This window comes from Notamacropus eugenii, chromosome 4 (assembly GCF_028372415.1).
Source record: "Notamacropus eugenii isolate mMacEug1 chromosome 4, mMacEug1.pri_v2, whole genome shotgun sequence".
NCBI lineage: Eukaryota > Metazoa > Chordata > Mammalia > Diprotodontia > Macropodidae > Notamacropus > Notamacropus eugenii.
In genome coordinates this window covers 381,339,360-381,364,116 of record NC_092875.1, presented here as the reverse complement: position 1 = coordinate 381,364,116, position 24,757 = coordinate 381,339,360, and the positions used below count along the sequence as shown (strand labels likewise).

General features: G+C 36.1%; 1 long non-coding RNA gene across 1 annotated transcript in view; it reads right to left on the bottom strand.

The window, feature by feature from the left end:
- Positions 1–9,516, bottom strand: part of LOC140498557 (uncharacterized) — a 76,838-nt gene extending 67,322 nt beyond the window's left edge. Inside the window, exons 1-2 of the long non-coding RNA XR_011965131.1 lie at positions 9,423–9,516; positions 4,640–4,760 (exon numbers count right to left, since the gene is read on the bottom strand). This is a non-coding gene — a long non-coding RNA (uncharacterized lncRNA). The remainder of the gene's footprint in view (positions 1–4,639; positions 4,761–9,422) is intronic.
- Between the last annotated feature and the right edge of the window lie 15,241 nt (positions 9,517–24,757).

Below are 24,757 nucleotides of genomic sequence, written 5' to 3'. Positions count from 1 at the left end.
CAGGAAGTTTTCAGAGAAAGAAATTAAAGCTTTCTACAGAAATATGAAAAATGCTTTAAATCATTATTGATTAGACAGAAGAAAATCAAAGCAACTCTGAGGTAGCATAAAACACCCATCAGACTGGCTAACATGACAAAACAGGAAGATGATAAATGTTGGAGATGTGGGAATGTTGGAACACTAATTCGTTATTGTTGGAGCGGTGAGCTGATCCAGCTATTCCGGAGAGCAATTTGGAACTCTGCCCAAGGGGTTTAAAAATGTGCATACCCGTTGAGCCAGCAATAGCACTTCTTGGACTCTAACTCCAAGAGATCATGAAAATAGGAAAAGGTCTCACATGTACAAAAATATTTATAGCAGCCCTCTTTGTGGTAGCCAGAAACTGGAAATCAAAGGGATGTCCATCAATTGGGGAATGGCTGAATAAATTGTGGTATATTAATGTAATGGAATACTATTATGCTATAAGAAATGATGAACAGTAGGACTTTAGAAAGGCCTGGAAAAAGTTATATAAACTTATGCTGAATGAAAGGAGCAGAACCGGTAGAACTTTGTACACAGCAACAACCACAGTGTGCAAGGAACTTTTCTGGTAGACTGTCCTTTATAGCAATGCAAGGACCTAAAAAATCCTCAATGGACTTTTGAGGCAAAACGCTTTTCACACCCAGAGAAAGAGCTATGGAATTGGATCACAGAATGATGCACATCATTTTTTTTATGCTATGTTTTGTTTTGTTTTATTTTGTTTTATGGCTTCTCCCATTCATTTTAACTCTTTTATTCAACATGACTATGGTGAAATAGTATTTAAGAGGAATGTATATAAGATTGCAAGCTGTTTAGGGGAGGGAGAGAGAAGGGAGGGGAAAAAGAGAGGGAGGAAGGGGAAAAAGTCTAAGATATATGGATGTGATTATAGAACACTGAAAACAAATTTTAAAAATTATGTAATAAACAAAGGTAGTGCAAGAAAGGCAGGAAAGAAGCATTAAGAAAGGGAAATCATGAAGGCAAACCTCACTAGAATGATAATTTTACTTCTTGTTCAGTTCTATGTATCATATGTAATCAATTTTTTGTTGAAGATTTTAAATCATTTTCATTTAAAAATCCCTTATGCATCTTCCTATGTATATCAAGAATTTCTTGTGTGAAAATGGCTTTCTGAACACATCTCCCCAGTACACACTGGGGATTTCTACTGCTGTTAATTCCATCCACAATCTGGAATAATCCATTGCTACTGTTCAGTTCCTTAGGGATTAGTTATAGCAAAAACCTCTCTCTTTTCTGAATATTCCTGATCCCATTAAACATTTAACACCTGAACCTACTTGGTCAGGGAAAACAGGAACAACAAAAGGCAAAATGGCTTGCATTTTAAATTGCTTTAAAGTTAATAAAATATTTTTCTTCTCACAAGGCCATGAGGTAGTTATTGCAGGCATTATTGTCCTCATTTTTCTAAGAATAAACTTAGCCTCTTGGAAACTATCATGTGTCAGTAATTAACACTAGAACCAAGACTCAAGCTCAGGTTTTTCAATTAAAGGATGCTCATTCTTTTCATGATACCTCATTACCTTTCAGCAAATATATTCACTTCACTTACTTTTAACACTAGTATTACAGCAAAAGATTAGACACCTAGCATATGTGCTCATTCATATCTGATTTTATTTAGTGTATAGTTGTTCTGTCATGGTGGAGACACTTGTCAAATCATTATACACACAGATGCACTCACAGGCACACGCAATGACAATAAATGATGAATAGGGTTTAGTAGTCAACCTATAAAAACAACCAATACCTCAAACTGGCATGTTGTTTGGGGTATTAAATCCCTCATTTATTTCTATTCCATATTCCATAATATAAAAATTATTTTTACACACATGTTCAAGGATACTGAACAGGAAAAGAAATCAATGGAATTATACTCAAACAATTCTTTTGCTTTAGATGTTGAGATTATAATAAGGTAATAGAGAAAAGGATAATGAAAGAAAAAGAGTATTGTATGAATAGTATGGTCTGCTCAAGGCAAAATGAAGTTCAAGACTGTTGACTCTAAAGTAAATTTAAGAAATATTTGCAAATACTGTAACTTTTCTCTTTATAGTGGTAACAGTGGGGGGGGGGGGCAGAGGGGAGAGAACTCTTTTTCCCAATACCTAGACTTTTTTTTCTTTTAAAAAAAAGGAGTGTCAGTGCCAAAAAAAAAAAAATAACCACGTTATTGGGTCAGTTTCAGTTCATATGACTTCCCAAGGTTAATGCCAGTATGATGCTAAAGACATATTATTTTAAGAGAATAGATCATGTTCAAAAAAACAATTTGAAAAGTAGAAAGAGAGCTGATCACATAGTCCAGAAGACCTTGGTTCAGAGCACTGCGAGGCATATTACAGCTGTGTTACTTTTTGTGAGTCATTAAATGTTTCAGCATTCTAAGTAAGAAACTCTACAAATTAATAGGAAGAGGGGATTTAGTAATCTAGGATTTTATCATATACTAAGGAAATCATAGATCCAGTTACTACCTAGAGATAATATTTTAAATGATAGAATTGTCATAAAAATAGTTTCAACAGGACAAATAATGGTATAAACAGGCTGAAAATAACAAAAAGTTGTTAAAAAGCGATAAATGTGGAATTCTTCATTTGGGTTTAAAAAAAAAAAACTCCAACAAATATAATAGGGGAAGTATCATTAGGGAAGCAGTCGCAAGGCAAAAAACTAATACATTCTATAGAATTGTAAATTAAACTACCTTGCAGTTGAGTTTTTCCCACAAGGTATATGCATGTGGGTGTTATAGAGAGTGAACCCATAATCCTCTAGTGAATACCACAACTTTATTTTTTTTTAAATATCTACCAAACTTATACTAAGATTTTGGGGCACCACTTAAGACATCTTACACTTAAAGTTGTTAGAGACAGCCTCATTGTCATTACATTTTTTCACAATCTGGTTAATTCAAGTTAATTAGGGAAAAAGACCCAGATTGTCTCTTCTATATAATCACATGATCCATTTATGCCCCTATGATCATATGCTCATTCCTTTTCTCTCTAAGACCTTTAGGTGAGAATTTAGCATTGTCTAAATCTTGTAGCCCATCCCATTCATAAATCTGTAGAGTTTCCTCTTGGCATTGTCACTGGCTCTTGGGTCCTCTCTCCTATGCTGAAACTGACAAGCTTATGAACTCTACCATTGCCTCTTTCCATTTGCATTGAGTGTAGAGTAGGGCTGGTCAGAGTAAACACCTGAACAGCTCTATGTCCTGAAGCAACCACATTCTCTTCCAGTTCTATTAACTATTAACCATTTCTAGGTTTTCTTTTGCTTTACTTTCATTTTTATATGTACTTTTTATATGATTGTGAAAGCTTAACATGGAATCAATACATATAATGCTAAGGCTTATCCTCATTGAGGTATTTACTTGTGACACAATAAAAAGGGCAGAAGAAAAAGATTTTAATTTTATAAAAAAAATTCAATTATCATGTTTTACTACAAATGCTGTACAATTTTTGGGCAATTGTTGTTATAATTAAATATTATGTTTAGTATAATTAAATATATATATAATATATAATAGAATATTCTACCATGAATGAGCTAATATAACTGAAATGAGTAAATGATTAACAGTAACATGGAATAATAAAATGAGCTTTTTTCAATCTAATTACATAAAATTACTGCTCATATATGATTAGTCATTATAAAGTGTTTATGCAGTGTTTTTAAAAATCACTTAGGTCTTAGTTGTTACCAGTATAAAGAAAATTCAAAATGTGATTCATAGCATAACTGCATTGAATCTCAGCATGAATGCCTAATTGCCAATATTCATTAAATGGAAGACCATTAGTTGCAATTTGTGTATGAGAGTTAATCAGCAATTCAGAATGAAGAGAAGAACACAAATATGGGCACAGTTTTCAATACTAAGTGGTGTGACAGAATATTAATGAGTATATAATTCTACAGAGAAAAGAATTTAACTTGAAACATTCTCTCATTGTAAAATTCTGATAGCTCATTAAATAAACAGAAGTTTAAGATTATGTATGTGCGTTTATATGATTTTAATTCTAAAATCCCACGCAAATTTTCACAATGTCCCTTATACAGTGCAAATTACATACATTTTGAAAAGTCCAAGAATTTCTCATTTATTTAAAATATGAATAGTCTCAAAAATAGGTACTATAGAAAAAATAATTTATGAGAATTTAAGTACATCATTCATCCAATAGTTTATTTGATGTACATGTCAAAACACACTCCAATATAAATGAAACATTCAAAAATTGTTCCTGGAGTTAGAAAATTGACCAAAAATGTTAATGCCAAGTTTCACATCACCTGTTGGAATAAATTGCTGAATCTTGGAAGTCTGACACAACAAATAGAATGGATAATGAGTAAGCCAAGTGGCAATATAAAATTCTACTCTATATTAATATATGTACATTAATCCATATTAAGCATAGAAACTGAACAAATTCAATTGAGGAGAAAGAACATGAAAAAATGGTGGAATGATATTATTATCATCATTAAAAAAATTAAACACAGTATTAAAAAAAAATCTTATTACCTCAGTAATCTGTAGTCAAAGAACTTTTAAATTCCTTTTAGGATAGCCAGTTTCCTATGCTATATTCATATTCTAGTAGCAACCATCCTCTTTCAAATTTTGTGTCATGAAGTAGTACTATCTGAAATATAAGAAAAGAAGTCAGGATATTATGCAAATTCAATCAAAGGAACATTTACTTAGGTCATACATTGGACAAGATAACATGTTAGAGTGTGTGTATTTACATTCCAAATGGCAAATACAAAATAATATAACAAACAAGACAAACTATATAAGGAGATGCCACATAGTAGATAGAGTATTGGCTTTGAGGTCAGAGACACAAAGGTTCAAGTCTCAGCTCGGACATATTTGGTCTGTGTGTCCCCTGGAAAAAGCATTTAATTGTTCAATGCTCTCCCTGCCCACGTTACCTCTCTAATGGTATGTCCAGCAAATTATTTACTGAACAACATTAATAGAGGGATTTTCCTCACCGATAGTTCTCAACATTAATGAAAGCATAGATTTAGTCAAATATTCATCCATGTCATATATAACATAGCAAGGTACATACTGTGAAATGATATGATATGGCATATCACAGCATATATCATATGATAGAATAGAATAAAATAGAATAATAAACAATCCTGTTTGAACATGCCCAGTTCAGATAATGTGAAGATGCCTATGAGGGATTTTTATACCTTGTACTGATTGCCTATCAAAAAGACCACTTCATTCCCTATAAGGTGGGTGTGGAATGGGTGTAACCTCCTTTTACTGACTGTTTGCATCTTTACATATGGCAAGGTCAAGCTAATCAATTTTTCTACAACCCTTCCTATTGCTTTCTTTTCAGTGACTCTACTGCATCAAAAAATGGTGAAGATCACAGTTCACCCATACCAAGGACACCATCGACTAAACTGATGAAAAGGATAAGACTTTCTCTCCCTTGCACTCTCTTTTTCACTCCAGTTATCAGAAATGAACCTGGGAGTGTTTGTGTCTATTTTTTTTTTGTTTGTGTTCCTCAACTTTAGGTGACAGAAGTGATCCTCACTGAACCCAGTAGTTTTAACTCATTCAGTCTTGGAGCCAGGATTCCAGGCTGGATGTTAACAGTCAGCTCAGTATGAAAGCCCAGAGAAGCCAAGGTACATAGAACTTCGTCTTGGGTGCACTTTTGAAACTGTCACTGTACTCTACAGGAACGGAGCTAAGTGAAACAGTTTGCAGTGGTGCAAAATAAGTGGATTATGCATCTTATATGTTAGAAAAGTTGGTTTGTATATTTTTAATTATATCTTTTGAAGTATATATTTATACATAAAAAGATAAGCTATTAGTAGCTAAATGGATATTCAGTTCCATGCTGGGGGGACTATTCCCAAGAATTAATGGAATAGCATTGGTGGGAGCTGGAATTAATGACAATGGTAGTCAATATGTAGGTAGGTAGGTAGATAGGTAGGTAGGTAGGTAGGTAGGTAGGTAGATAAATAGATAAAATTATCTTGGAATGTATCATAAGAAAAGTAAATTAAGGTTATGGGAGTTGAGAGGAAAAAGAAATTTATTCTAGCTGGAAGGATAACTGAAGTTCTCAAAGAAGAGATTAAGAGTTAACATTTTTGTTGGGTCTTGAAAGATGTTGAAAAATCCAAGACATTGACATATGTATATCAGGTTTTCAGGTTTGAGGAAATAATATGAAAAAAGAAAAAGACATCAAGAGGGAAAAGAATAGGGCACATTTATAGATGGAGCAGTGAGTAGAGCAGTTGATTCAATCCCAAGGTAAATGAAAGAAAAACATATATCTCCTCTTCCCTAGTAATGAATTAACTCTGTCTTACCAATAAAGGTCTAACAAGTTACTACTGCTTATCAATAATATAGATCCCTCATCCTCTTCTTTAACAGGCCAAACTCAAAACTTGCTATCAAATATTCTCTCCCAGAAAATACAATTCTGTGATACTGTCCCATTTGCGTCTTTATAACTTCCACAGCTTGAAACAGCATTTCACAGAGAGTGGTTTAAAATATTAAATCATTAATTTGTCTATTGATTGTTGAGTTCAAATTAAGGGCTGTAAAGTGAGTCATCCCTTGCCAATTTTTTTCAAGGAAAGGGTGAATGAACATTTTTTAGAGGGTGTTAAAATTTAAGTAAGGTAAGATCATCTGAGGTACCTTCCAAAGCTAAGATTCTGTGTGTTAAAGTATGGTTTTATAGAGGGGGAGTTACTCTTCTCATATTAGTCTGCTAGGTGGTACTGGGCCTGAAAGTAGGAAAACCTGCATTCAAATTTGACCTCAGACGATTGGTAGTTGTTTGAACTGGGGCAAGTCGTTTCACTACTATCTCAGGGTCGTCAAATGTAAAATGGCAATAATAATATCACCTATCTCCCAGGTTCATTATAATGATCAGATGACATGATAGTTGTAAAATTATTAGCACAGTGACTGGGATGTAGCAGGCATTGGATAAAGGCTTGTTCCCTTCCCCTTCCTTATTTATAACTGTCACAATGTCTAAAGTTTCAGTTTATCAATAACACTTATAATCACTAATGGATACATAATTTAAATGTTTAAAATATTTTGCATACATTATCTCATTTGATCTTAACAAAAATGTATGAGGCAGATGGTATTTATACAACTCACAGTTTACAAAGATTATAAATGGATTTATTGCCTAAGAAGAAGGATCTTACAAACTGTCCTCAGTGTTCAAAGAGGAGTTGAAACAGTAACGCTATTATACTTTTAAGCAAAAGGAGAAAAAGTGGGAATTTGGGCAGATCCTAGTCAGGAAGTCCTAGGAAAAAATGAGGAATGGGGAATTCTAGGTATTGTGGACCTTTGATACACAAATCAGAAACCAGCCCACAGGTCAAGGCTTAATCACAGACAACCAAGATTAGCAGATGTCTCCAAAAATTCTAAAACAGGATGTATCTGAAGGTTTCATAACAAACAGTAAGAGAAGTCTCTGAAGATAAATATATCTCTTGTAGTTCCATTATCCACCAAATAGCTCAAGGTCTACTTCTTAGCTGTTATATGTCCTGAGGGGCAGCTAGGTGGTGCAGTGGATAGAACACCAGTGCAGGAGTCAGGAGGATCTGAGTTCAAATGTCACCTCAGACACTTGACACTCACTAGTTGTGTGACCTTGAGAAGTCACTTAACCCCACTTGCCTCATCTTGAGTCTTCTCCAGCCATCCTGATGAATATATGGTCACTGGATTCAGATGACTCTGGAGGGGAAGTGAGGGTGATGACCTGCACAGCCCTCCCTCACCCAAAACAAAGTCAAGTGCAAGTCATGTCATTATTTCTCTGACAGTATGGTCTTCTTCGGCAACGAAGGATGAACAAACATTTTCACTGAAGTTCAGGTTACTGACTTTTCCCCTGAACTAATGAATGTAACAACAACAACAACAACAACAACAACAACAAAAGATTGCTTATCCCTTAAACAGCTATCTTTCCTTGTAAAGCAGATCCAAGAACCTGTGCTAGCAAATCATCCTGGGTATGCTAGGGTGCTTGCTGTTATAAACAGCCAGGATGTAGGACAATGTCTGCCAAAATGTAGCCACAAGACGCTGTTCTATCAATTGTACAATGCCTATGCTGGGGCGTTTTGTGACTACAATATGTATGCACACAGCCCTAGTATAGTCAATTTTAGATAGAATGTTCCTTTTACTCTCTCTTCCTTTCTCCTCTAGACACAAATATTCCAAAAAAAAAAAAAAGAGAAAAAGGACTGTATATTTGTCTATACAGGGAGGAATAAAAATAAATTAATTGAAACAAGCAAAATAGACAACAGAACCTTTTGCTTGGGGCACAGTCTATGTCAAGGGTTAGAAACCCGGTGGCACTGAAACATATTTATCTTGGTCTCTGTGCTCCATAGTTTAATGAGACAATGGGAAAATATACCAGAAAAAATGATAAATAAATAGTTTTAAAAAACAGTGCTTTATATGAAGGAAGAGGAAAGTGCGAGTTGATGTAGTAGTCAAGCAGGTAGCATATCTATGAACCTTGAAGTATAGACAGAATTCAGATGGGGATAAAATGAGAGCAGTATTTCATAGAAAGAAATGTTAAGGGCAGTCCTTTGGAGGACAGAGTGTTTGAACTAGTTTAAGGAGAGGGTATACATCAGTCTTTATGTAACTAAGAATTCTTGGGAGAGTAATTGAGCAATATTGAAAAGGTTAAATTATGTCTAGATTGTGAGTACCTTTATCTGTCTTTCATTTAATCAATATTGGTCATTAAACATTCATACTGGAAGCCAATGCAATTACATCTTGAATCAGGACTTAATTTTTATATGTGGTGGGGATCCACAGAATGTGTAGAAGCAGGGGGGTAACTTGATAAAAGTGTGTTTCTCTGTAAGATTAATCAAGTGTATTCTACAGTAGGGCTAGGGAGACCACCTGGAAGATTAAATAGACTCTAGGTGTTGTGATAAAAATCTCATCAAGAATTTTGAAAATGGGGGGGGAAGTAATAGACATAATGAAATTGAGAGATATTGCTTTGATACTTTGATAAATCTGTAACTTTATGGATGTAGATTTTTCCTCCATTGTTGTAAATTGAACCTAGCCACACTTTTCATCCTGTGTAATCTTAGAGTTGGTATTTGTTTGTTTTTCCCTCTTTATGTCATCTGTTAATACAGTGTATTGTAGGTCATTCTTTAGTATTATAAATTTTCTTAATACTAATGCAACACTACTCCCATACCTTGGTATATTTAACTCCTCTTCATTACTGGTTCTCTTCTCCTTCTATTTTTTGTCCAGATACATATCCAGAATGAACTATTTTATGGCACTGTTTAAGCAAAAGGCAACATTAGTAATATACTGTAACCTTATTTTATTAAGTTAATAACAATTTAGATTCTCTTAGGATAGTTCTTTTATTTTATTTGAAATCATCAAATATTTTGAGGTGGAAATTAGGTTATTTTTAAATATAAATTTCTTTTTTTTTGGAGGGGGAAGTCATTGAAGAATTTAGGAGCATTTTAAACACTGAACAATTTCCCAATGGAATCTCTTCCTCTTGATCAATTATTGGCACAACTCATTCTCTAGCCAGGTGACTTACCCCAAATAAATGAACTAATGGACTAATCTATTGGGATGTTTTTCTCACTTCATGATATGATCTGAACAAGATGCATTTTATCTATTTTGTTCAGTGCAGATTCTCATTTTATTGACAGTGGGTTTGACTGTCTTCATAGGTGTCATTTTCCATATGCTCATCAGGCAAAATGGAATAATAATGAATGAACTATTGGACTTTGAGTCAGAAAAGCCTTGGATTTCACTTATACCTCTAATTCCTGAAAGCTATGCAAACACAGGAAAATCAGTTAAACTCTCCAAACTTTAGTTTCCTTTTCTATAAAATGGAGATAGAGTTACTATGGTCACTATTTCATAAGGCAGTTATGAGACTCCCATGAGTTAATATGTGAAGTGTCTCTAAAGTCTTTGTGCAGCTCTAAGTTTTAATTACCTTTAATTAGTCAAATCTGCACTAAGACTTCTGGGATACACTTTATAAAGGGCTTTGCAGACTTTAAAACATTATATAAATGGAAGTAATTATTGTCATGTGCACTTCAAGTCAAGAGGCTTGAATGCCAAACAAAATGACCTTTATAGTTTTTTTTTGTGTACACAATGAACTTGCATATGCTACCTCTTTCATTTCTGTCCCCCCAAACCTCATAACTTTCTTCCCTTACCTGTGAATTTTTCAGTTCTCTGAATTATTCAGTTCATTTTTCCTGAAACTGTCCATAATGGTCTGATATCTTTCATAAGGAATCAACTTTGCAGCCATTACCTTGTACAAAAATCACACATTAACCAGAAGTTAAATTACTAAGGGCAGCTAGTCTGAAAACTCTTATTCTTAATGCCTTGTTTCTCTACTCTGCTACCATCATAATGGAAGTAGAAGGGACAAAAATTCTTTAAGCCACCCCAGCTTGGTAGAACCTGAAAGAGCATATCTTCCACTGAAATAGTCTTCCAGTATTCAGGCACATTTTAAAGCCATAATGAAATACCAGAGAGATTTTTGTGAGAGATACCTAAAAAGAAGCGTCTCTTGTATTTGGAGAATGAATGAGTTTGTCGGGCAGAAGTAAAAAGATCACTTGGATTTTGCATGTCATTCCCTTTTATCCAATTTAATAGACAACGATTTTAAGTGACCAGTAGGCAGAATTAAATAGGGGATCCTATTTAATTTCATTTAACATAAAACTGATTAAAACATAGACTATATCTTATATCCGTTATGGTTCTTTTTTTATTTACTCCTACTTTCTGTTTCTAAAAATGTTATTCAGAGTATTTCCAAAGTCTAAGTTGATTATGATAATAATAATAAAGAATATACTGCCTTTCTGATTAGGTAGAAATTGAATGATATACTCTACTTAAAATTTTTATGTTATTGTTTTTATTACTTTGTCACTTGTCAGCAATACTGTTTAATTTGCATTTCAAAAAATAGTTTAAAATAGCATTTTTATTATCAAAGTGGAGTAGCATGCAAATTAGATAATGCCCTCAATGACCACATGGGCATGGCAAGCAATAAACAAAAATAAGTAAGCCAATTAAAAAAGTGTCATTAGGGAATGAGTTGTGACAGTGCCACTCAACTACAGAAAGTATACTGTTATTGGCACCAAGAGCTTGATTAGCTGTATATGTAGAGAGATAGAGGTTGTCTACATGGTGTAATCATACGAACCTAAAAGTATGTAATTTCTCTGACCACCAGGCACATTTGCTCTAAAATGCATCCGTTACTACATTTAGTTAGAGTTAAGGGATGAAGTGTGAAGGTACAGATTGTTTCATTCTTTGTATTTATTTCCTTAGTGCCTAGCACAGTTGCTGGCTCATAGTCAATACTTAGCAAAAGTTTCAGGATTGAATAATTAATTAATAGTGGAAACACAACTGGGCTCAGAGCCAGGAAAATTGGACTCCTGCCTGACTCTTTCCTAGATATGCAAGTTTGGCTAAGCCGTTTAATCTTTCTAAGCCTCAGTTTCCTCATGAAAATTGCCCTTATTTACCTCACAATGTTATTGCGAGAAAAACAATTTGGGAATCTTATATAACATTATATAATGGCAAGAGTATTTTTTAATATATTTTCAGTTTTCAGCATTCACTTCCACTAAATTTCAAATTTCAATTTTTCTCCCCCTACACTTAACTCAGGACAGCATGTGTTCCAATTACCCTTTCCTCCATTCTATCAAGGGTCTCCCTCCCCCGTCATCCCTTTCCCTTCTATTTTTCTGCAGGGCAAGACAGATTTCTATTCTCCATTGCCTATATATTTAATTTCCCAGTTGCATGCAAATATATTTAACATTCCTTTTTAAGGTTTTGAGTTCCACATACCCTCCCTTCCCCCTCCCCACCCAGGCTCATTGTGAAGGCAAACAATTCAATATAGGCTGGACATATGCAAAACACTTCCATTACAGTCGTGTTCTGAGAGACTAACTATACTTTTCTCTATCCTATCCAACCCTCCATCTATTCTATTCTCTCATTTACCTGTCCTTCTACCAAAGCGTTTGCTTCTGATTATCCCTTCCCCCAGTCTGTCATCCCCTCTATCATCTACTCTCTCTTATCCCCTTCACCCCTTCTTTCCTAGAAGGTGAGAAAAGCTTCCATACCCAATTGAGTGTGTATGTTATTCCCTCCTGAAGCTGAATCTGTTGAAAGGAAGCCTCACTTATTCCCTCACACCTTCCCCTTCTTCCTCTCCATTGCAAAAGGCCCTTGTTGCTTTTATGTGAGAAGATTTATTGCATTCTTACTCTCCCTTTTTTCTCCTGGTACATTCCTCTCAATACTTACTTTTCATTTTTTAGATAACATCTCTTCATATTCAGCTCATTCTGTTCCCTCTTCCCCCCCTACATACATACATATATACATATGCATACACATATACACAAATATATACATATATTCATACACACATACATAGCAGAAGCAGCCTCAGGTTCAGCATTGCCTGCCACTGCCTTGGGGCTGGTTCTAGGGCTGTGTCCTAGGTTGGATCAGGGGCTGGGAGCAGACCTGTCTCCTCTCTCAGCCATTGAGAGACCCTTCCCACTAACGTTCAAAGTTGTCTTTGGCTTTTGTAGATTGAGAAGTCTGGAAATTGCAGCAGCCTTAGACCTGATTTAGCTTGGTCCCTCCCATTGTCCTATGCCACACTGTGCTGTGTTCCCAGTTTGGCACATGCTAGACTCTTCCCATTGACTTTTTTTTTTAAACTAATTTTTAACATTTATTTTCACACAATTTTGGGTTACAAATTTTCTCCCCTTTTATCCCCTCCTCCCCCCCAAACCCGAGCTTTCTAATTGCCCCTGTGACCTATCTGCTCTCTCCTCTATCCTCCCTCCCTGCCCTTGTCTCCGTCTTCGCTTTTGTCCTGTAGGACCAGATAGCTTTCTTGACCCCTTAACCTGTATTTATTGTTACCCAGTGGTAAGAACATTACATTTGGTCCTAACACTTTGAGTTCTAACCTCCTTAGCTCCCTCCCTCTCCACCCCTTCCCCTTGAAAGACAGACAATTCAATATAGGCCATATCTGTTTAGTTTAGCAAATGATTTCCATACTAGTTGTGTTGTACAGGACTAATTATATTTCCCTCCATCCTATCCTGTCCCCCTTTACTTCTATTTTCTTATGGTCCTTTCCCTCCCCATGAGTGTCGACCTCGTATTGCATTCTCCTCCCCATGCCCTCCCCTCCATCCTCCCCCCCACCCTGCTTGTGCCCCTGTCCCCCACTCTCCTGTATTATGAGACAGGTTTTCCTACCAAAATGAGTGTGCATTATATTCTTTCCTTCAGTGGAATGTGATGAGAGTAGACCTCATGTTTTTCTCTTGCCTCCCCTCTTTATCCCACCACTAATAAGTCCTTTGCTTGCCTCTTCTACGAGACATAACCTGCCCCATATAACTTCTCCCTTTCTCCTCCCAATATTTCTCTCTCACTGCTTGATTTCATTTTTTTTTAATATATGATCCCATCCTCTTCAATTCACTCTGTGCACTCTGTCTCTATGTATGTGTGTGTGTGTGCATGTGTGTGTGTGTGTACTCCCACCCAGTGCCCAGATACTGAAATGTTTCAAGAGTTATAAATATTGTCTTTCCATGTAGGAATGTAAACAGTTCAATTTTAGTAAGTCCCTTATGATTTCTCTTTGCTGTTCGCCTTTTCATGGTTCTCTTCATTCTTGTGTTAGAAAGTCAAATTTTCTTTCCAGCTCTGGTCTTTTCATCAGGAAGATTTGAAAGTCTTCTATTTCATTGAAAGACCATTTTTTCTCCTGAAGTATTATACTCAGTTTTGATGGGTAGGTGATTCTTGGCTTCAGTCCTGGTTCCTTTGACTTCTGGAATATCCTATTCCATTACCTTCTATCCCTCAATGTAGAGGGTGCCAGATCTTGTGCTATCCTGATTGTATTTCCACAATACTTGAATTGTTTGTTTCTAGCTGCTTGCCATATTTTCTCTTTCACCTGGGAATTCTGGAATTTGGCCACAATGCTCCTAGGAGTTTCTCTTTTTTGGATCTCTTTCATGCGGTGTTCTGCGGATTCCTTGAATATTTATTTTGCCTTCTGGTTCTAGAATCTCAGGGCAATTTTCCTTGATAATTTCATGGAAGATGATGTCTAGGCTCTTGTTTTGATCATGGTTTTCAGGTAGTCCCAGAATTTTTACATTGTCTCTCCTGAATCTATTTTCCAGGTCAGTTGTTTTTCCAATAAGATATTTCACATTATCTTCCATTTTTCGAATCTGCGCGGTATGTTCTGAGATATCTGTCTTTCTGGAAAAGTCCTTAGCGTCCATCCGTACCATTCCAGTTTTGAAAGATCTATTTTCTTCATTAAGCTTTTGAATCTCCTTTTCCATTTGGTTAATTCTGCTTTTGAAAGCATTCTTCTCCTCATTGGCCCCTTGCACCTCCCTTGCCAGCTGAGTCAGGCTACTTCTCAAGGTGCCAATTTCTTCAAGATTTTTTTGGTTCGCCTTTAGCAGGGAGCTGATCTGATTTTCATGCTTCTCCCTCATCCCTCTCATTTCCCTGCCCAGTCTTTCCTCCACCTCTCTAACTTGATTTTCAAAATTCCTCTTGAGCTCTTCCACGGCCCGAGCCCATTGGGTGGGCTGGGACACAGAATCCTCGATTTCTGTGTCTTTGCCTGATGGCAAGCATTGTTCCTCCCCATCAGAAAGGAAGGAAGGAAGTGTCTTTTCTCCGGTAAAGTACCCTTCAATAGTTTTATTTCTTTTCCCTTTTCTTGGCATTTTCTCCAACCAGTGGCCTGACCTCTGAATGTTCTCCTCACACCCACCTCGCCTCCTGGTCCTCCCAGCCAGCGTTTGGGGACTGAGATTCAAATGCTGCTTACTGCCTTAGGATTTTTGGTGGGGGCAGGGCTGCTATTCAGTGTGAGAATTAAGTTCAGGTGGTCAGGGGCAGGGCCGCCTTTCAGGCAAAGTTCCCTCTGGGGGTTTATGCACAGACCTTCCACAATGGATCCAGGCTCCTGCTCGTTTGGGGAGCCCCCGTCCGCAGCCGCCTCTCAGCCTCCACCTCCTGGGGGGCCCGAGCCTTGGGGGCACCCCACTCCCCTCTCTACCCGCCAAAGAGACTCTCACACCCACCCCTGTCAGTCACCTGTTGGTGGGGGGGCCCGTGCTGCCGCTGAAGATCCTGCCTCCGGAGCCCTCTCAGATCTGTGCCTGTAGGGGCTGTGGCCTCCACCGCCGCATGTCCGGGCTGGGCTCCGCGTCTGCAGTGCAGCGGACCTTTTGCAAGAGGTTTGCAGTTCCCTCTGTGGGTGGGGGGACCCGCGTGGCCGCTGGAGATCCCGTCCCTGTAGCCCTCTCGGATCTCCTCCCCTCAGTGTCGCGGCCGCGGCAGGGCCGCACTCCGCTCCCCGTCCGGGCGCCCAGTCCGTGGCGCGAAGGTCCCCCGCGAGAGGTCAGCAGGTCTCTCTGGAGCAGTAATCTCCCTCGCTCCAATACTCCGTGGTCTCTGGGTGCAGAATTCGCCCTGGCTTGGTCCCCTCTAGCCGTTCTGTGGTTTGTGTGTTCGGAGCTATGTGTATGTGCGTCTTTCTACTTCGCCATCTTGGCTCCGCCCCCCTCTTCCCATTGACTTTTAAGATGGTCTTGGGTTGGAAATTCATCATTCTCTGGCTTCTTCTGCTCCAGAATTTGTTGAGGATGATTTTTACAGGTTTTTTGAGGGGTCTGGGGAAGAGGTATACCAGTTTCCTGCTTCTACTCCACTATCTTGGCTCTGCCTAAAGTGTTTTCATTAATTATTTGATAACATAATTATAATTTTAATTCAGGTAGCCATGACAGTACCCCAAACCCAGAGACTGGTCAAAATTGGGTCACAGACCCTGGAAACTGGAAGTCCAGGCTCCCAGGCTCAACCATCACATAATAGTACTCCTTAGCTGTGGATAATGCAATCAGGCAATGTAGCCAATTGTGCATATCTACAGACAGGATCACTTAATCTCCTCCAGGTTACCCTCAACCCCACCTCATTAACAGTTCTCTTCTCCAAAATACTTTGAAGTGTAACTATAACTTATTTCCTTATTTGTCTGTGTAACTGAACAATCTAGTGTAAGTGGTTGGAGAAGGCCATTCATTAAGCTGGAAAAGCATTTTTTTCGTGGTTGTTGTTGTTTGTTTTGTGTGTGCGTGTATGTGTGAGTCTGTGTGTGAGCGTTTGTGTGCATTAAAAGTTTCACAGACAAAAAAAAATGTAGGATGCATTAGATGGTGACTTGCTTTTTTCTTTGTTTCTGAAATGGGGATTTTTTTTTTCTCCTTGCATCTATCTGGTTTAGTAAGGAATAATGAACTTCCCCTTTTCCAAATATTTTGCTTTGGACATGATCACACTCTAATAGTTAATGGGGGAAAGAATAAAAAACTATATATTTTAATGAATTTTAGGTACAATTCATAGAAGCTACAGAATTTCATAAAATCTTACCAGTTAAAGTAAAAATCCTAACACTAACAAAATTTAAAATTTTATTTTTTAAAACAATGAGATTTTTTTGAGAGCTACTGTTTAAGAAGCTAAAATTACTCAATACAAAAATAGACTTCTATTTTTATTTTTTTCTCTTATTAAGAAAGAAAAGACATACATAGTCTCATGTGAATCATATAATATCATATATACTTCTAGATTGGAAATCAATAATATTAGCCATGTTGCTCTTTTCTTGAAATGCCAACTAGAGATTTTATTCAACCAGGACTATGCACTGAATATTTTCAGTATTTTTCGTTCCTCCACTCTACGAAAAAGCAATACAAATTCATTTAATCTGAATATGCAGAAAAGGAAAGCCAGAAATACAAAAGCATCAGAGACCTATCAAAAGACAAATTTCATTAAGAAAATTGCCAGGATAAAATCATTTTGTGAATTGGTCATCTTGCATTTATCTTTTCCTCCCACATATTTCCATCAAAATATACTAATAGAATTAGGCATTATAAATGTAGAATATATATCAAATATATTATGATAAGAGTTTTTATGGGCATGATATTAATTTTGTCAATATTTGTGGTATTCTCTTTTTGATGAGTCCACATGCATTTAAAAATCCTACTTCATGAGCCCAATCTATGAGTTTACTTTTACTGCTGAGTAACAGCAAGTTAAAAGCAAAAAAAAAAAAAAAGATACATAAAATCTTATAATGAAAATCTATGCTGAAACAGTATAGAAAGAAAAATAGTAGTATAATAACTCTTTACCATAAAATAAGAGAACCCTTTCTAAATATGTACCCTTTATTTATGGAAAAATATGCATTATCCTAATCTGCTAGAGAAGGAAATGGCAAACCACTCCAATGTCTTTGCCAAGGAAACAATTGGACATTATGGTCCATGGGCTCAAGATGACTAAACAATTGAACAACAACAATGATTACATCTTTGGAGAAAACGCACAAATGTAGGCAAGATATGCAGCTATGTCATATATGTGGGGAACACACAAAAATACATATAATCATTGTATGTGCAAGTAAGAAACATGTTATCATGTATGAACATAGAAAGGCATATGTAAGAATCATGTGTCACCTAGAAACACTCTCTGGAAGCATCTGTAGTAAATACATGTACTGAAGTCAATTTACATAAGGAATTTGCATGATGAAAGCAAATGTGAAAGAGTTATTCAAAAAGGGAAGATGTTTACCATGGAAATATGCATATTTCTCATCTAATATTTCAAGGCCAACTACTTCTTCTAACGGACATCATTGTATGGCTCCTGATGGGCCGACTCCCTACTGGTCTCATGTCATGGATAGTTTCTACTATACATGGTAGTTTCATCTGGGTAGTGCTCCATGAGTTTAATGTTAATTGTTGATTGTTGATGCTCCAATGGTCTCATGCGTTAACTAGGTGCTGCTCCATACGGCATATTGTTATATCTAATCTTTGTCCTTTTACTTTCTGGCTTCAGTACAGTTTATGAAAAGATTTGTATTCCTTTTCCATAATAAGAAAAGTGGGTTCTACCAACTCTCTTTCTTCCTCAGAAACTAGGGCTTAAATTTCAAAGTTTTTAATGAAGATCAGTGAATGAAGGAGAAGAAACCTATTATACACACATATATGTATATATGTATGTATGTAGATAGATATGTATGTATTCAGTTATTTTTATTCTTTCACAACAAAAAGAAAGTATTTGACAATTTGCACAGTCTTACTTACCATAGCCTTTTTTTTTTTTCCAGGAGATGTCTTCCCCTCAAGGGATCATTCTCTTTGGAAACAAACAACCTTTAGCCAATCAACAAAGTATAACACGAAGATACTTAATCTATCTTTGAACCCCATTATCTGAACACGGATAAGGTTTCAGCCAAATTTCTATCTGACTTCGTGTCAGAGGCTTCTGTGAATTGTCATTTACCAACTTAGGCCCTTTCACAATCAGTTTATATCCTTCTCTCTCTCCAAAATTCCAAGGATTCTTCATTTCTAAGGTCATTCAAATTTTCTCTACCTCCACTTAAATAGAGTGGAAGAGTTAACAATTAGTAACAAGCAAAACCCTCATATAGTATTATGAATCATCCTCTCCACATAATAAGGTTTCCCCCAAAACATTCCTGATTTTAAAAGCTAGCAAAATGTTTCCAGGAGTTTTAGCAGATAAAATATTCTTTTTTTTTCCTAGAAAATTTCAGTTTCTGGAAATTATGCAGAACACCAGTTTCTCTTCAAATGTACACTACAATATTGTAGAAATCCAGAAGTCACATATTTAGTGTTAACCAAAGTAGAATATACATATGGACATCTACCGTTGGACATTCGTGATGAAATTGTAGGGAACTATTTATAATGTATACAAGAAATGCAATACATTGAAAACATTCACAGCACATATGAGACCACTGATGATTTATGGATGGAGGTTCACATCCCCAAAAATTGAAACTCAGAAGGTTCAGACTTCACTGAATTGCTTGATCAATTAAAGTTGTAAATTAAGTGTTAACAAGTGCTTAATTAATTTGGGAGTATTAAGTATTTTGGCATCAAGATAAAGACAAATGAGCAACATAGGAAATATCTTGTGATTCGTTTAAAAAACATGTACATCTATAGATTTAACCATACACAGAAAGTTATTTTCGTCACTTATTTGTATCATCAATTCAATCAAGTGGCATACCATTCTTTAGTCAAAGACTCTGAAAAGCTCATTTTTTTCTCCTCCTCTGTCCATCCATTGATCCAATGATGATTTTATGAACTTTGAACTTCTGGAAAACTTCGATTACCTAGGGGAACTTGTGTAAGTCTCCACAAAGGGGAAAAATAACTTCCTAAAACCAAGAGCTGTTAATTTACCCCTTCACCATAGATAACTTTTGGAGTTTCATCCCATTATCACCTGGAACACTGGGTATAGAAAATCCACAGGACTTCTTATTAGGAGGAGACAAAAGGCATGAATTTCTATTTTTGCTAGAAAGAACATTAGCTCCTTTAAAATTATGGTATACTAGATATGCATCTGGTATATCATAATATCTGAAATTGCAAGGAACTTTAATGATGATTGAATATAATTGTCACATTTTACAGGTAGGATAACTGAGGTCCAGTGCACCTGAGCAATTTATACTGTTAAAGAACTTACAAATTATATATTCAAACTGAGGTTATTCTATTCAAGAGAGGTCTCTTGTCTAAAATGTAAAACTGACTTTTAATTGCATGTAACATTGTAATTCATGTTTATATGCTGCTTTTCTCATAAGAAGAAGTAGATATATCATTAAATAAGGATCATTTAGCATATTTTGTAGATAAGAAAATTTGAAGGATAAAGAAGTTAAATGTCGTATTTGTGGTCATACAGCTAGTTGGTGTCAGATTTGGAACTCAAATCTGGTTCTCATCCTTTTACTTAAATATTCTATTCTAAGAAATTAGCATAAATCAATCAACATTTATTTTATTTTTAATGTTTAACAATCACTGCCATACAATTGTGATTTTATCCCCCCCACCTACTCCCCACTCCCCCCTCCCTCCCCACGACTGCATACAATTCTGTATAGATTCTACATATACTTTCCTATTGAGTATATTTTCACTATAGTCATGCTATGTAGTCAGACTAAGATAAATGAAAGAAATCGTATAACAAATCAGAACATGATACACAAATACATACACATACACAAACATGATCTGTTACATTATGTGAGTGACTTCCATATTTCTCTCTCTGAGTGTGGAAGGCATTTTGCCTTGAGAACCACAATTGGGATTTTTTTTTTTTTTGTAAGAAGTTCTTGTGTTATTACAAAAATCTAAGTCTACCAGAAAAAACTCTCACACACTGTGGTCATTGCTGTGCATAAAGCTCTCCTGGTTCTGCTTCTTTCACCCAGCATCAGGTCATATAAGTCCTTCCAGGCTTCTCTGAAGTCTTCTTGTTCATCATTTCTTATGGCACAATAGTACTCCATTACATTCATATACCATAATTTATTCAGCCATTCCCCAATTGATGGACATCCCCCTGACTTCCAGTTTTTGGCAACTACATAGAGTGCTGCTATAAATATTTTTGTACATGTGGGACCCTTTCCCATTTTTATGATCTCTTGGGGATACAGTCGTAGTAGCAATATTGCTGGGTCAAAGGGTATGCACATTTTTGTAGCCCTTTGGGCATAGTTCCAAATTGCTCTCCAGAATGGTTGGATGCGCTTGCAGCTCCACCAACAATGAATTAGTGTTCCAACTCTCCCACATCCTCTCCAGCATTCATCATTTTCTTGTTCTGTCATGTTTGCCAATCTTATAGGTGTGATGTGGTACCCCAGAGTTGTTTTGATTTGCATCTCTCTAACCAATAGTGATTTAGAGCATTTTTTCATGTGATTATAGATAGCTTTAATTTCTTCTTCTGAAAATTGCCTGTTCATATCCTTTGAACATTTATCTATTGGGGAATGACTTGTATGATTATACATTTGGGTCAGTTCTCTATAAATTTTAGAAATGAGGCCTTTATCCCCGAGCTTAGCTGTAAAAATTCTTTCCCAATTTACTACATCCCTCCGGATTTTGGTTGCATTGGGTTTGGTTGTGCAAAAACTTCTCAGTTTAATGTAATCAAAGTTATCCATTTTGCATTTCACAATGCTTTCTATCTCTCCTTTAGTAAAGAATTCTTCCATTCTCCATAGATCTCATAAATACACTATTCCTTGCTTCTCCAGTTTATTCATGGTATCAATCTTTATACCTAAATCATGTACCCATTTGGACTTTATTCTTGTGTACAGTGTCAGGTATGGGTCTATGCCTAATTTCCGCCACACTGTTATCCAGTTTTTCCAGCAATTTTTGTCGAACAATGAGTTCTTATCCCAGAAGCTGGGGTCCTTGGGTTTATCAAACAGAAGGTTGCTATATTGCTTGCCCACTGCATCTTGAGTGCCAAGTCTATTTCACTTGTCTACCTCTCTGTTTCTTAGCCAATACCAAGTGGTTTTAATTATTGCTACTTAATAGTACAGTTTGAGGTCTGGTAGCGCTAGGCCACCTTCCCAAGCATTTCTTTTCATTAGTCCCTTTGATATTCTGGACCTTTTGTTTTTCCAAATGAATTTGGATATTATTTTATCCAGCTCTAGAAAGTAATTGTCTGATAGTTTAATTGGTATGGCACTAAATAAGTATATTAATTTGGGTAGAATTGTCATTTTTATTATATTAGCACGGCCTATCCATGAGCAACTAATGTTTTTCCACTTACTTAAATCTGACTTTATTTGTGAAAAAAGTGTCTTGTAATTGTGTTCATATAATCCCTGGGTTTGTTTTGGCAGGTAGACTCCTAAGTATTTTATACTGTCTACCCTAGCTTTATATGAGATTTCTCTTTCTATCTCTTGCTGTTGTACTTTGTTGCTAATATATAGGAATGCAGAAGATTTGTGTGGGTTTATTTTGTAACCTGCAACTTTGCCAAAGTTGTTTATTATTTCAAGTAGTTTTTTACATGAATCTCTGGGATTCTCTAGGTAAATCATCATATCATCTGCAAAGAGTGATAACTTAGTTTCTTCTTTGGCTATTCTTATTCCTTGAATATCTTTATCTTGCTTAATTGCTACAGCTAACATTTCTAGTACCATATTGAATAATAGTGGTGATAATGGACAACCTTGTTTCACCCCTGATCTTATTGGGAATGCATCTAGCTTATCCCCATTGCATATAATGCTTGCTGAAGGTTTTAGATAGATACTGCTTATTATTTTATGGAAAGTTCCCTTTTTTCCTACGTTCTCCAATGTTTTTAGTAGGAATGGATGGTGTATTTTGTCAAAAGCTTTTCCTGCATCTATTGAGATAATCATGTGGTTTTTGTTAGCTTTGTTGTTCATGTGATGGATAATGCTAATAGTTTTCCTAATATTGAACCAGCCCTGTAATCCTGGTATGAATCCTACCTGATCATAATGTATTAATCTCGTGATAAGATGCTGCATTCGTTTTGCTAAAATCTTATTTAAAATTTTTGCATCTATATTCATTAGGTAAATTGGTCTATAATTTTTTTTCTCTGTTTTGTCTCTTCCTGGTTTGGGTATCAAAACCATACTTGTATCATAGAAAGAATTTAGGAGGACTCCTTGTTCCCCGATTTTCAAAAATAGTGTATGTAGTATTGGAATTAACTGTTCTTTAAATGTTTGATAGAATTCACTTGTGAAACCATCTGGCCCTGGAGATTTTTTCCTAGGGAGTTCATTGATGGCTTGTTCAATTTCTTTTTCTGAGATGGGGTTGTTTAAGTATTCAACTTCCTCTTCTGTTAATCTGAGCAATTTGTATTTTTTAAAATATTCATCCATCTCATTTAGATTATCGAATTTGTGGGCATAAAGTTGGGCAAAGTAGTTTCTAATTATTGTTTTAATTTCCTCCTCATTGGAGGTGAGTTCACCCCTTTCATTTTTAATATTAGTAATTTGGTTTTCTTCTTTCTTTTTTTTAATCAGATTGACCAAAGGTTTATCAATTTTATTAGTTTTTTCATAAAACCAACAATTGGTTTTATTTATTAATTCAATAGTTTTCTTAATTTCAATTTTATTAATCTCTCCTTTGGTTTTCAGTATTTCTAATTTGGTATTTACTTGGGGATTTTCAATTTGTTCTTTTTCTAGCTTTTTCAACTGCAAGCCCAAGTCATTGATCTCCTCTTTCTCTATTTTATTTATGTAAGCATTCAGAGATATAAAATTTCCCCTAATAACTGCTTTTGCAGTGTCCCGTAAGTTTTGGTATGTTGTCTCACTATTGTCATTGTCTTGAATGAAATTGTTGATTGTTTCTATGATTTCTTCTTCAACCCAATCCTTCTTTAGAATTAGATTATTTAGTTTCCAATTGATTTTTGGTTTCTCTTTCCATGGCCTTTTATTACATGTAATTTTAATGCATTATGATCTGAAAAGGATGCATTGATTATCTCTACCTTTCTGCACTGGATTGTGAGATTTTTATGTCCTAGTACATGGTCAATTTTTCTAAATGTTCCATGTACCGCTGAGAAAAAGGTATATTCCTTTCTATTCCCATTTAATTTTCTCCAAAGATCTCTCATATCTACCTTATCCAGAGTTTTATTTACCTCCTTAACCTCTTTTTTGTTTATTTTGAGGTTGGATTTATCGAGTTCAGAGAGGGGGAGATTGAGGTCCCCCACTAGTATAGTTTTGCTATCAATTTCTTCCTTCAACTCCCCCAACCTCTCCTCTAAGAATCTGGATGGTTTACCGCTTGGAGCATACATGTTTAGTAATGATATTGCTTCATTGTCTATGGTGCCTTTTAGCAGGATATAGTTTCCATCCTCATCCCTTTTGATTAGATCTATTTCTGCTTTCGCTTTGTCTGAGATTAGGATTGCTACTCCTGCCTTTCTTACATGAGCTGAAGCACAATATATTCTGCTCCATCCTTTGGCCTTTATCCTATGTGTATCCCCCCGTTTCAAATGTGTTTCTTGTAAGCAGCATATTGTTGGATTATGGCTTTTAATCCATTCTGCTATCTGTCTTCGTTTTATGGGAGAGTTCATTCCATTCACATTCACAGTTATGATTACAATCTGTGTATTTCCCTCCAACCTCTTTCCCACCATTTGTGCTTTTAGCTCTCCCGTCTCCCTTCCCCTCCTCAATAGTATTCACTTTTCTCCCCCTCCTCCTGCAGCCTTCCCCTCCTTCTTTTAGCCCCCCTCCCTTTTACTCCCCTTTACTCTTATTGCTTCTTTCCTCCCTTTTAGCCACCCTCCCCTTTCTTCCCCCTTCCCCTCCTACTACCTATAGAGCTAGTTAGGATTATCTACTTAAGATTATTG